The sequence below is a fragment of the Alosa sapidissima genome, chromosome 10 (genome assembly GCF_018492685.1).
Source record: "Alosa sapidissima isolate fAloSap1 chromosome 10, fAloSap1.pri, whole genome shotgun sequence".
NCBI lineage: Eukaryota > Metazoa > Chordata > Actinopteri > Clupeiformes > Clupeidae > Alosa > Alosa sapidissima.
In genome coordinates, this window is record NC_055966.1 from 11,112,412 (window position 1) to 11,125,143 (window position 12,732).

A 12,732-nucleotide genomic window follows, 5' to 3' on the forward strand; every position below is an offset into this window, starting at 1 on the left:
TCACCTTCTCCTCTAAAAAAGGACACTTATTTTTTGGGCTATAAGAACGGGGCAGATAGTGCGACACATCTCGATTTGACAGAAGACGCATCTTGTGATTGTGGGCACATTGAGGTTTCCCTGCACTGTGTTGTGGATGCATAATAAGCCACCCTTGGAGGAAGTAGCGCCGTCTGAAGATAGCATCAGGTACTTAAGATCAAGAGACTCTTTGTTACTTTTGGAGGGAGGCACAATAGGCAATTCACAACAGAGACCATCAAATGCAGCACGTCACTTTCAACCACCTCAGTGTCCCATTGTTTTTGCCATGTCTCATATTGACAGAAAGGAAAAAAGAGACTAACGAGGCTCTCGCGGACTTCACATCATTTCCTGTCACAGTAACAGGGGATGGTTTGATGAGACTGGGCCGCTGGTACAGTTGGGATGACAACCTGCTGATTGGCAGTCAGTCTTAAAAAACATATTTTCCCCCTCTCTCTTTTACCCCATGCTGCCATTATTTTTTAAAATGAAGAGAGACGCACTCGCTCGCGCACACATGTACACGTGCATGCACACACACGCACACACACACACGCACACGTACACGCACACACACAATAACGGGCCACATGCTGGGTGGTTCTTTATGACTCAGTGTTATTGAGATATCAATAATGGATTATGTGGTGTTAAACCGACACATCCACCAATTTTTTTTACAGATATTTATGTAACCATTTGTTGCTATTTGCATGTTTCATAATCCACACATGTTTTTTTTTTGAGGTTGAGATTTTGAAGATCATGGCAGCTGCAGGCTTTGATTTGATTTAATAATTAATTTTCCCCTTATGCCCAAATGGATTAAATGTCTACCATGACACTCAGTGGAAATAAGCAGTAATCGTCTTTGCGATAAACCATTTTGTTCTAATGATCAAAACATGCTCAGCTTCATGAGCCCACACACACACACACACACACACACACACACACACACACACACACCACACCACACCACACACACACACACACACACACACACACACACACACACACACACACACACACACACACCATGTCATGATGCCTGTAAGGGCGCTGACAGACACAGTGAGCTGTGCAGGCGAGCCACCTGCCTGGGAGGGCTGGGGGAGGATACGATAGCGAGCGGAAAAAACCCGCCCTGCTGTGCTCTCCACGCCAGAAGCTCTAGAAGAGGGCTGCAGAAGTTGAGCAGTTCAGGGACTCACTTTTTGCCCTTTCTCTTTTTCTCTTCTTCTTCTTCTTCTTTCTTTTTTCTCTTCAAATGTTACGTGACTCCGTCCCACTCCAGGGTCCAGCTGGGCAGGGTGTCACGAATGGTGATTTAGAAGTGTGTATCTGTGTGTGTGTGAGAGAAAGAGAGTATGTGTGGGTGAAATATTTCCCTTGAGGACAAGTGAACTTAGGTCAATATTTCCACCCTCTTGGGCCATGTTGTGTAATGAGTTTGACCATACCAGGTGAAGGCTGATGGCAGTTCCTTCGTAAGTCGATGACCTATACTGTATGATGCCATTGCAGCTGTGGCCAAGAGCTGCTCTTAAATAATACCAACGCGGTAGGAGCCGCGCTGCAGGCTGGCAAGCACACAGGTGGAGTATGGACTTGAGCTGGGTGGAGTATGGACTTGAGCAGAGCTGGGTGGAGTATGGACTTGAGTAGAGCTGGGTGGAGTATGCAGAGCTGGGTGGAGTATGGACTTGAGTAGAGCTGGGTGGAGTATGCAGAGCTGGGTAGAGTATGGACTTGAGTAGAGCTGGGTGGAGTATGGACTTGAGTAGAGCTGGGTGGAGTATGGACTTGAGCAGGGTGGAGTATGGACTTGAGTAGAGCTGGGTGGAGTATGGACTTGAGTAGAGCTGGGTGGAGTATGGACTTGAGCAGGGTGGAGTATGGACTTGAGTAGAGCTGGGTGGAGTATGGACTTGAGCAGAGCTGGGTGGAGTATGGACTTGAGTAGAGCTGGGTGGAGTATGCAGAGCTGGGTGGAGTATGGACTTGAGTAGAGCTGGGTAGAGTATGGACTTGAGTAGAGCTGGGTGGAGTATAGACTTGAGTAGAGCTGGGTGGAGTATGGACTTGAGTAGAGCTGGGTGGAGTATGCAGAGCTGGGTAGAGTATAGACTTGAGTAGAGCTGGGTAGAGTATGCAGAGCTGGGTAGAGTATGGACTTGAGTAGAGCTGGGTGGAGTATGCAGAGCTGGGTAGAGTATGACTTGAGTAGAGCTGGGTGGAGTATGGACTTGAGTAGAGCTGGGTGGAGTATGGACTTGAGTAGAGCTGGGTGGAGTATGCAGAGCTGGGTAGAGTATGGACTTGAGTAGAGCTGGGTGGAGTATGGACTTGAGCAGGTCTGGGTGTAACCTCATCATCTCCTCATTAGCATCAATATGTGTCCGTTTATTCCACTATATTTATTGCATGTGTTGTAATACTGCATCATACTGGTCTGGCTTACACGGTACATAAAATTGTGTATTGAAATAATTAATTCATGTCAGAGTTGTAATGGAGACTGAAGCTGCTTCTTTTTTAGCATACATAGCTACATGCATAACATCACATTATTGTCAGTGTTAACATGAGTTTTTTGAACCTGCTGTGATCAAACTGTTGCTATTTTAGTCTCTCATATCATTCGTTTTCTATGTCATAAACAGGTGCATTACACACTATAGGAATACTTCACCCATTGCATGGACTCCCAGTGTCTGTTACTAGAAAGCTCTTCTGTATCATGGCATCAGTTTTAACCAGAGACTATAAAATGCTGCACAGTAATATAGGTTTGAAAATTGTAAATCATTTTTATTTTTTAACTTATTGCCACCAGGCTAGATTTAGCCAGTCACATCATATAAAGAGTGAGATTGGTGACTAGTCTCCTAGTCATGAATATGTACTGAGATGAGATTTATCCAGATGGCACTTTCCCGGGTGTCCCGTGCAGTTTGGGCTACATTTTGGATAAGTGACTTCTCGATTCGGTCCATTTCATTCTGCGGCTACTGAATGACAGCAATTAATCCAATTAGCGATCAATCAGTGCTATGAGGCCTGGTCTCCTCCATCCTCTAATGGCCGGTGGGACAGCCCCCCCCCACCCCCCTGCATTATTAATAATTCCATTTCAGGAGCCCAGCAGCCATGAGCAGGAACGTCCCGGGGCCATTGATCACTGCAGTGGAGCGACTAGCACTTCGCCTGTGGGGGCCTTTTACAAGAAATTACCAGTTAGATGGAGAATGAACAGAATGTGTGTGTGTGTGTGGGGGGGGGGGGGGGGGGGGGGGGCACCACCAGAAGAAAGTGCTGCTTTTCGGTGGGTGAGAGATGGAGAGAGAGATAGAGGGATAGAGGGATGGAGGGGCAGAATGAAAGTGATATAGAGACAGATAGAGTGAGAGAGATGGAGTGTGAGAGACAGAATGGGAAAGATATGCTGGGAGACAAATGGAGAGAGAGAGGGGGGGGTCTAGAGAGAGAGAAGGAGGGAGCAGAGGGCAAGAGGGATTAGATGATGGTGTGAAAGATGCAAATGGCGTGCATCAAGAAAGGGTGTGTGAGTGTGTGTGTGTGTGTGTGTGTGTGTGTGCGTGTGTGCGTGTGTGCGTGTGTGTGTGGGCGCGCACATGCACGCATCCGTGTCTGTGTGTGGTGAGGGTGGAGGGGGGTTAGAGTTATGGTGCTGATGGGAAATATGGGGATGCCAGAAGATCACTCAGCCAATGAGGCATGTCTAAATGCCCACATGGCTCTTTTGGGTCTATTAAGAGAAAATTAGGAAATGGAGGAAATGGAGGTCGCCCGACCCCACTAACTAGGACAAAGGTCCCATATTTTAGTTAAATCCTCATCATTTCTGTGTGCTCCCCCCCTACCCTATTCTCTCTCTCTCTCACTCTCTCTTTCTCTCAGCTGGGTTGTCAAAAAAAACCTCAGAAGGCTTGTTACAGAAATTGAGACTCATTCAAGAGGTGGGCCATACATTCCTCTGCGTGCCCTTCTCATTGCCCAAAATGGCGCAGAAATGTTTTCCCTTTCTGCTGTGTTATACATTATGGGAAATGACAAAAACCTCTTGCATTGGGTTTTAGTCAGCCCTCTGCCAGAAGAACACTGGCCATATTGTATAGCATTTACCATGTTTTGTTGACCTCTATTTGGCTCAATAGCCCTTGTCAGAGTCGAGGGATCTTGCTGTGTGGGAGATATGCTGTCTGTCTTTTGTGTCTGTTTGGCACTGGGTTTTAATGTCAATTCCACATTCATTCTTGTGCATTTAAAAAATGTCCTTGGCCCTCAGTAAATATGCTTTTCGAGTCTTGTGGCTGATTTGATTTGAGAATGATCGACCCATCCAGGTTGGAAATCGTGCATCGCCCTGAGCAACCTCTTCCTAGATAAGCAAGGCTTCGCTAGGCTTCGGTACGGGAAGATCTGTATAACCCAAGCCAAGTCAGTCTGCAAATGACGTCATCGGTGTCTCATGCGGCGCTGTTTCCCATGCCGAGCGAGCACCCCACGTCTGTTGGCCCAGGCTTCCGAAGGTGGGCCGGGATTGCACACGCTCATTACGCACCCTCGGATCCACTCGCTCCCATGCCGTGGCAGCTGCTGCTGCGGCTAGTAGCGGCGCTAACGCTAGCATGAGTGGACATACTTGGCTGATTGCTAAGGATCCGAGGAATGACTCTCTGGTCATGACCCACTACCCAAGCTGCTGTGACTGGGACAGGGGAGATGGTGGGGGTGGACTTGGAGTCAGGGGGTGGGGGGTGAATGGGAAGTGTTTGCAGATGCGTTGACCAGATGCTATTAGTCAGTGGTCTTTACTGAAGAAAATGCTGGCCTCGTGCAAAGGGACTTTGAGAGAGTGGATCATCCATGGTGCTGTTCCCTCCTCCCTCTCTACCACTGGAGAGGATGTTATTCTGTTTGTGCCATGAGAAAGAGAGAGGGAGAGTCATGACACGTTTGGTTTCAGATAAGAGATTGGTTAGTCACTGATATAGCCCTTGTGTTGTTTCAGTTTCAGTAATTTTCCGTCTGAAAGGCAGATTAAATGGGGGTAATGAGTTCACAAACAGTGCCTGCTGATGCTTTGCACCAGTGTACAGCTGCTAGTTCCTAACCATGCACACATACACCCACGCAGTCTCACACACAAATAAACACACTCTCACACACACGCACACATACACAAACGCACTCGCACTCAGTCCCCAACATCTGGCTCTGTTTAGAGCCACACTTCAAGCCTGTGTTTATGCCAGCGGTGTTGTGACAGCAAAATAATAGTCAAAACGACATGAGAAGGACGTTCCGCTCCGCATGGCCTCCCGCAGCCTCGGGTCGACGACCAGATCAAGTATCCTGCTCGTGGTCGCTCTCATAACTCAGGGTCATTACCCTAAACATGTGTTCACAGTGCAGCCAAAGCCTTGTGTATTTATCATTTTCTTTCTCTCCCTCTCTCCCCCCCCTCCCCCCTCCACCCCCCCTCCCCTTTGTTGCTCTTCCAACAGGGACTTGGCGAGGGACTGCAGAGTTTCTGTCGAGTCTGAGGGGGTCGAACCCCCTTCTCTGTTCCCCCCTTCCCCCCCCACACCCCCCCACACCCCTTCACCACTCCGCACCAGCACTAAACCACTTGGCTTGTGAGACTCCAGAAAGAAAACCATAAAGCACGCAGTTCACCAAAACAACTCACAACAACTGTAAGTACACATTTACCTTCAACTTGTTGTTTCTGGCTTGTAATCAGCGATATGCAACCAAAAGCTCAGAGAAAACAAGCTTTCTTAAAAGTGAATGTAGCTTTTGGAGGAACCACTTGTTTTGATGTAATCGTGTTTTCAAATGAAATCCACATTGAACACTAGCTCTAGTAATTGCGGCGTACAATTTTAAGAATGTCCAAGGTAATTCCAGGAAGCCATGGACAGGGGTGTCTCATTTATGCAGATTGGCTGCTGGTATTTGTGGAGTTGAAAAGGTTGGGATGATGCATGGCGTGTGTCTGTAGCCCAGGGTAAGACTGAGGAAGAAGAAATGAATAGATCTCATCACACCGATCCCACTGATTGCTTCCTAGGCTCTGATTATGGAAGCCATGTCTCCTATCCTCTCCTCTCGCGGCGTGTCTCTTCGCTCCAGACTAAATTTATTCTCGGGCACATCGAGGCCTTGTCTGCCACGGTGCACCTGGGGTCCCGCTCCGAACAGATAAATGCCACGCTGATTTATAACCGCAACCTTTCCCCCCTACGCCTTTAGTCTCAGGGGCCTGTCCACACCCTGATGTACCACTGTTTGCTATTACCCCCTAGCCCCAACCCCCCCCCCCCCCCGGGCTCCCACCTCCTTCTGTGAAATCTCCACTCCATTGTCCGGAGATGCTTCTCTGGCTGACAAAGGCCAGTGATTGCGGCAGTGTGCTCAACCAAAGGCTATGCACTCACGCCACTGAAAGGACCCACATGCTGTAATTCAGGCGACTGAAGCATTCAGGTCACTCTCAGTGAAGCTGAAGTGTTGCGCTGAAAGGCTCTGTGACAGAATGGAGGTGTGTCAATAGAAGGTTCTCATAGAGACGGAGAGGGGTTTTTCCCCTCCTTAGCTTTTTGTTAGCACCTCCGTTCACTTCCTTACCTGGGAAGGGACACATTCACCAGGCCTACTGGGAGAGACCATTGCTCAACATGGCAGATAGGCATGACATGATCAGACTGGGCCCCTGAATGGCTGATTGTGAAGCTCTCCTCCCACCACTGTAAAGCCCCCCCCACCCCCCGACCCTCTCCCCAACCTATCTGTGCAGTATGGACAATTTGAGGGGACATCTGTTATGCCACCTCTCTTCTACCCCCTCCCCCCCCCCCCCCCCGGTTCTCTGGCAGACCCAGGAATGTGTGAAAATGGAGAACCCAAAACAGAGAAAACAGTGAAAACAGAGCCCAAAAAGCCCCACTGTCCTGTCGGGAGGCGTCTCCTTTGTCTATCACCTCTGTCCTGTCGGGAGGCGTCTCCTTTGTCTATCACCTCTGTCCTGTCGGGAGGCGTCTCCTTGTCTATATCGCGGTGCGTTCGGACAGAGAGCAAGGCTTTGAGAGCCCTTTGTGTTATCTGGGCGCAGGGTTGTGGCCCGGGGCGGATGAGGGCGGCAGTTGGGATGGGATTCATTTTCAGAGACAGCCCTGTCTTTTTGCAGTTTCCTCCGTATTCGATTCTGTATTTGCTGGAGTATCTATCTCTCCCTCTAACCCTCCCACTCTCTCTCTCTCTCTCTCTGTCTCCTCCATTTCTCTCTCTGTCTCTCTCCCCCTCCCTCTCCTGCTCTCCATCTCTGTCCCTTGCCCCTGTTCCTCAAAGTTAAACGAGGGCATCTCCGCATTTCAGTGTGCTGTGACAAATTGGCACAAGAAGCCGAACCAGATGGTGGCCGAGGGGGTGGCGCAGGGGTGCGGGAGGGCTGTGGCGGGGACACGGATTGATCATCTCCGAGTCCCTCATGCTCTGCTTGTCGGCTCGTACCCCCCCCCCCCCCCCACCCCCGCTCCCCAGCCCCATTAGAGGCAGTGATGCGAGCGAGCTGCGGCAGCATTCCCACACACATGCCTGCAGCAGGGGCTGCTGCCCCCAGACCCTCTGGTCGAATGGAAAGGGGCCCTGGCATGAGGAGAGGGGCATGACGGGGAGATAACACTCAGCGTGGGGAGGCTGGTTGGGCTTGATGTAATTCAGGCCGGGGGGGGTGGTATGGGGCATCTGGAGTCTTCCTGGTGCCAGCCTGACAGTGTCATATCCTCAAGAGAGGGAGGAAAAGGATGCTCGAGTGTAATTGTGTAATCAATTGAAGAGCATTTGCTAGTCGTGTCAATAGGCGTGTCCTGGCAGAACGCCTTGAGGAGCTTCTCTTGTTGACTGGACCATATGGCCCCAGATGTGTGTGTGTGTGTGTGTGTGTGTGTGTGCGTGTGCGTGTGCGTGCGCGTGCGTGCGCGTGCGCGTGCGTGCGTGCGTGTGTGTGCGTGTATGTTATATGTGAGTGAGAATTTTAATGTACATATTTACATGATCACATCGCTCAAAGTTGGAAAAGTTCTTTGGATAAGTGGATCTGTGATTGTCCAAAATGATTCAGGAACACATTAGGAAGGACTCAGTGTGATTAAATATCTGGCCTACGTCACATCTTTTTATACCCTAATTTTTAGGCAAAATCAAAGATTTGAAATGAGCCCAAGATAAAGAAAACTGCACGTTTCATTTCTTCTTCTTCTCTTGTTTCATTTTGAGAGAAATAAGGGAAGAAATTAGCTGCGCTTTGATTAAATCAGATGGAAGAGAAGCTTCTTAACGGCTCCACTGAGTACCAGCAGTGGCCGTGATCATGGGCAGGCTTTGCCTTCCATCACCTGTGAAGGAGCTGGAGAGATATCCCACTGCAGATTTATATTCAAAGGAAGGCCCCACGTTAAGCTCCAAGCATTGATCCAGAGATGTAAGGCATCCGCCGGGACCCTCCCCAGAAGCTCTGAGATGCTTCTCCGCCAAGTAGATCTCAACATTCTCCTCCACACTTAGCAGGAGGCCCCCTCTTCAGCTTTATTCTTCCTTCTCAGTCACAACTCATTCTAAGAGCAGTCGTTGTAGTTACAGTTGCAGTTACAGTAGAGGTATTTCTGTAAGTTGAATAATAAAAGGTGCAGTCCTCAATTCTGACTAAAGGTCATTGATAGGTGAGCTAGTTGAACAGCAACTTCAACAGCATCAAATAGACCCCTTCAATCAGTGTTCCTGAATCGATATTATAGCTTGTGTCTCAAACACCTTGTCATAGTTTCCCATTTACAGAGTCCAGACTGTGGAGTAGTGTTTTGAGTGTGTGTACTGGACAGCTAGAGGAATGTCAGGAGAAATTTGCTGAATTCGACACAAATATCTTTAAATGAGTCATTATCAATGCCTACACATTGAAAGGTATAAAACAGTGTAATCCTCACAGATATAACACAGTTACACGTTTACCATAGTTACTTTAACTTTTTTCTAGCTTCGTAGATTTCTGTGTTGCAGAAGCCATTTTGGTTTCCCTTTGTTATTCGGTGATCATGGGTCATCACTCTATTGGTTATGAAAATGTTCATTCTCAGGTGAAACACCTACAGATTTGGTCATGACTACGAATGCTTTATGAGGTGTTCATCTTACCGTCTGGCTTTGCCTCACACACACACACACACACACACACACACACACACACACACACACACACACACACACACACACACACACACACACACACACACATTCTGGTGCCCTGGAGGATGTCCAGACCACAGGAGCAGCTTACTCACCTCCTGGGAGTGCTTCTAGTCATGCTGAACATGAGAAGAGAAAAGCAATGCTTTCAAAATCTCTCTCACACACACATACACACATACAGTACACACACTCACACACACACCTATGCACACACACACACACACACACACATACACACACACACACACGGACACACCTATGCACACACCTACACACACACACACACACTCACACACGCACAAACACACACACTGACACACCTGTATACACACACACACACACACACACACACACACACACACACACACACATCCAGGCAGCGAAGAAAGCAGCCTCTTAGGTTCCCAATAAGAGTGGTCTTATCATTGTGTGTGTTTTTATGTGTGTGTACGTGTGTGTCTGTGTGTCTGTGTGTGTGTGTGTGTGTGTGTGTGTGTGTGTGTGTGTGTGTGCGTGCGTGCGTGCGGGTGTGCATGCGAGTGTGTGTGTGTGAATGTCTTCATGTATCCTTGTGAGACTGATTTCCCTGTAACCATCTGCCCAGCGCTCCAGAGTGAAAGCTCCAGCAGACGATAAGTCCTGCATAAACTAGGGAGGAGAAAAACAAATTGAGTGGGTCAGATATCAGCACCTTAAATAGGTTTACAACCAGTCAAATCCCCTATTCCCCTCTCACTCACCTTCAAACCCCCCCCCCCCACAGACCCCACCCCTAACAGACAGACACACACACACACACACACACACACACACACACACACACACACACACTGCCCCCATTTACCTCCTCTATACCCCCTGCCCTGCTCGCCTATGAAGACATCCCTACTGCAGGGAAGCCTGGGGAGCTGTCAGAACAGAGATTTATGTCTTCTAGACACACACACACACACACAGAGACACAGACGCAGACGCAGACACACACACACACACACACACACACACACACACACACACACACACACACACACACACACACAGACACAGACGCAGACACACACACACACACACATGCTCAGCAGTAAGGGCTGCACACCACCCAGGGTGATTTGACGGCAGGTGATTCTGTGAGAGTCAGTGTTCAATGTTCTGGAAAGACGGACCAGTGGAGCCCGTGCCAGACACGGACACCACTACAGTGATGCCCATCAGAGATAGCCAATGGCCAAATGGGCTATAAAAAGAGACTTTGGCAGGCAGTGGGTTTTTTTTACCTTAAAATAAAAAAGGTTTATGACAGGGAATTGTCATTCCTGCCTGTATCCTGAGAAACCATTGTGCACCAGGATGGAAGCACCGTAGGCTGCAGATACGTGTTCCCCAGTATTGTGCATTTAGCTCTTGACTAGCAACTCGCATGATCCATTTTCTCGCTAATTTGGCTGCTACATTTAACCCTCCATCTGGCTCAAATAGATGCCTAGTTAATTAGTCTTCCTGTAATGGATCTCAATTGCAAGAGCGTGAATCTTTTTGAGGCCAAGGTCTCGGGCTTAGTTTCCAGGGAGCACGGGCATAGATACATTCATACAATTAGCAATACTCATCAAGAGATCGCTTGTTTGTTTTAGTTTATATGGAATGTCTTTGTCTCTTGCTCAACATCTAAGATAAGTGAAATAATCATGCAAATTTGTTTCGATTGTTGCTGAAAATTATGCAGAAAATTACAGCTCCTCGGTGCAATCACACTCCTTCCATCGACCGCCCTTACCAGTCAGATAAAGAAACGTTTAGCTTACCAAACCAACACTTTTTAAAACATTCTCCCTGAGTTGTCAGTCTTCTCTTCTGAATCATCTGAAGTGGTTATTTTTGACTGGTTAATTAGATGCTTAGCTGAGGCCATGAACTTGCATATTTATAATCTTTGAAGAGGGCCGGCTCTACGGAATGGATGCTGTGTTTTATATAATGATAATGACTGTTGATGATGGAGCTTGTCAAACTCCAGTCCTCCAAGTGCCTGATTGGCTCCCATCCAGCCTCAACGTACTCATGTAATTGCGCAGCACCTCTTAAAAAAGCTATAATATCTCAAGTTAACTTCAGATCGGTACATGGGCCAAAGATGCTCCTAGTCTTACTGGCCCTAAATCTGCTCTAAAAGTGCAGTGGGGCCGTTTTGTTTAGCGATGGATAGTTTGCCTGAGTCATTGGCACACTGATTAATCTTCAGCTGCCCCCCGCCCATCCCATTTGCACTGTGCAGAGCTGCTGAGAACAAGCCTCTTTATTACCGAACAGTCTTAAAGTCGACTGATTACTCTTAAAGTCGACACACGCCACAGTGATGGCGCAGCAGTGGCATATGGTGGCTGAGATTTGACACGCAGACAAGACATCACAAGCGGCATCTATAAGGAATGGATTACAGTGAATCAAGAAGCAGAGGGAGAAGAGAAGAGAGATGGGGGGAGGGGCAGGGGGAAGGAAAACGACAGCTTCAAAAACTCCCTGTCGCGGCTTATGTCAAGTGTGATTTGATCTATCCAAAGCCATGTCATCAGAGCAAACATTTTAATAGACAGTCTGTCGGGGGAAAGAAACACTTCACTCATGGATTTGGATCAGTCGTTAAATTGATACACTAAACCTGTTGTAATTCTAGACATAATTGGCTAGGCCATTGAAGTGGGTTTTTATTTGATATGAAACCAGAGCCTGTGTCTTTGGCTGGGCCTGTTGGGTCTAGCTGTAAATGCCTCCAAGTGGTGTGGTGAGCACTCCGCCTCCAAAGCATTCCATGCCGCAAGGCTGCAAGACATCTTCATTTAAGACCTCACAACCAAGTGTTTAGAGTCCAAGTGGCCATCCAAGCATTACGTTTGGTTTTCCCAAGCTTGGGTTTTATGCTCCCCAGATCTGCACTAACGTGAGGGTTAAGAGTGAGACGTAATAAAGTAGAAGAGAATCTTCTAACTCTGTGCACTTTTAGTGCTGTTTAAAGGAGAATTCCGGTGTGATATTAACCTAAAGTGTGTTGAAACATGATACCGAGTGTGAACGTATGTCTCATAGCCCATTTCGGCTTGTCCCCTGCACTCCAAAATCTGGCGCTAGTTAGCCGATGCTACCAACAGCTTTTTCAATGGTGGTGCTTCGGCATCGGGCTAGCCATGCAAATAAATCACTGTTTTACACCATTTACAAGGCTCAATGTATCTCCACACTTCATTGGTAGACTTCCGAGGGCCCTGACATTTAAAACGAGAACTTTGAAAAAGCACTGGTAGTTTACTTACAAGGCGATTTATACAGACAGTATCTTCACGAAGTTTAGCGTTTGCAGCCATCTTGAATTTAGTCACGATAAGTCGAGCGACGAGTAAGAATGAACAGGTATGATAAGGGATCAGATTCCAATAA

General features: G+C 47.9%; 1 protein-coding gene across 5 annotated transcripts in view; it reads left to right on the forward strand.

Annotated features, from left to right (window-relative positions):
- Positions 1-12,732, forward strand: part of sema6e (sema domain, transmembrane domain (TM), and cytoplasmic domain, (semaphorin) 6E) — a 113,819-nt gene that overhangs the window by 40,951 nt on the left and 60,136 nt on the right. For 3 of the 5 annotated variants that reach the window (XM_042108375.1, XM_042108378.1, XM_042108379.1), the window contains exon 3: positions 5,562-5,753. The exons of 1 other annotated variant lie outside the window; for it this stretch is intronic. The gene's annotated coding sequence lies outside the window, so the exon portion shown is untranslated. Of the gene's footprint in view, positions 1-5,561; positions 5,758-12,732 lie in introns of all 5 variants that reach the window. One more of the 5 variants, XM_042108376.1, reaches the window with a different exon arrangement.